General features: G+C 46.1%; 1 pseudogene; it reads right to left on the bottom strand.

Annotated features, from left to right (window-relative positions):
* Positions 1-678: 678 nt before the first annotated feature.
* On the bottom strand, positions 679-1,226 carry LOC148759296 (deoxycytidylate deaminase pseudogene; annotated as a pseudogene).
* Between the last annotated feature and the right edge of the window lie 521 nt (positions 1,227-1,747).

Here is a 1,747-nt window from a genome sequence, read left to right as displayed (position 1 = left end):
AAAACAACAGAGACCCCCTCTCCCAGAGGGACAACGTGCCACACTGTCCAGTGGGTAGCAGGACGGCAGAAGCAGAGAGAGTATCCAGAGCGCAGTCATGCTCATCGACTGTCAGGACAGATGCGCCATCCTGTCTAGGTGTTTTTGGATGGATGGGTGGGTGGGTGGGTGGGAGTTTCCTTAAACCTCTAAAGCATATACTTTAATGCCACTGTCATGTGGGTCCTAGATTTGTTTTTCCCCAAGGGCACTGCATGTTTTGCTTCATTTGGGCCAGATGTTCTGTTCATCCCGCTAGGAACACAATCATTTATTTGTCCTTCCAGCACATGTAGCAGCGAGAAGCAGCTGTGAGATGCACTGGATGACAAAGACATGCTGATGCCCTTCTGCACAGCCACCAGCATCCCAGTGAACCGGGACACACAAAGGGAGGCACCCCACTTCAGCCCTTTGTGGCAGCCCATCTACAGTTTCCTTTACCTTTTAAACCCTAAATCAATAGCGTAAACAGATGCAGATTCCACATGACAGGAGGGAGAGTCAGGGCGATTCGAAGCTTTATGTTTTTTAGATGTCTACTTTTGTTGAACTGGCTCTTAATAAGTTACATGTAACTTCAAGATGAAAGGCATCAGCAGCTCCTGAGAAGAAGATGATCCCAGTCTTTTAGAGGTTTCATGAGATATAACTCACTGAAGCTTCTGACTTGCTGCTGTTAATTGAATCAAAGTCAGTGACAATCTTGCTGCAGTTTAGTGTGAATTTCCTAAAGGTAACCTCAGCCATACCAAACATGAGCCTCGCAGCTGTTGTCTCCTCACCATCATGGTATTTATGGGACATGAAAATAACTTCCTGATACCTGCCTGGATGACGAGCTTAGCACATTCATTACATTGGAACAAGGCCACATACATAGTAGTAGAGCCTTTCACGTTGACCGAGTTTTTGTTCCCGATGGCATTCAGTTAGGCATGGCACACATAAGGGTATTTGGTATCCAGCTTCCTCTCTGCTGTCCTCCTGCAAGGCAAGAGGTCGTCGCTGTACCCATTTGGCTGCCATTCCATTGTATCCGACCCTGACAGTCTTGTTTTCTGCATTCATGATGCAGGCTCCCACCTGGGAATATGGACCTTTACTTCTCTGTGCCAAAAGAAGGCCATGACATACTCAGGCCTATCCAAATAGTCCTCGTGGTTTTTGCAGAGAACTAGATTCATGCTGAATCTGCAGGCCAGGGCTGGTCCCCGCTGTGTAGGAGAAAGGCAAGAAGACACAAAACTTTTTATTTGACCTTGAGTGTTTTAAGGAGGATGGACAAAGTTGGGTCAGATTTAGTAGACTTCAGCTGCTTGTGTTTAATCAAATCCGGGAAATAGGATCTGGTTAGTAGAATGCTGCTTCGTGAGTGCCCCTCCCCAGTGGGTCACTGCCTATTCTATTATCTTCACAGTGGAAAGCGCATCCTTACATAATTTCCAAAGCTAAACTAAAGGCTTTGATTTGGAACAAAACTGCAAATTATTTACGTGGAATGGCCACCAGATGTCACTATGAGTTCATTCTCTCAGACGAAAAAGCAAACACAGGTACAGGAAAACAGGGTGTCCCTGGAAAAAAATCACAAATCAGAAGAAGAACCAGTGAGTCTCTCCTTCACATTCGCTGTACCGACCTGGTACCGAGATGAGGGAACAAACCCCCATGACTTTTTGAGCTGCACCTATGGAACCTTTCCTGA

This window comes from Rhinolophus sinicus, chromosome 1 (genome assembly GCF_057876585.1).
Source record: "Rhinolophus sinicus isolate RSI-liver-muscle chromosome 1, RSI-T2T, whole genome shotgun sequence".
Lineage (NCBI taxonomy): Eukaryota > Metazoa > Chordata > Mammalia > Chiroptera > Rhinolophidae > Rhinolophus > Rhinolophus sinicus.
This window is presented reverse-complemented; position numbering and strand designations above follow the sequence as displayed.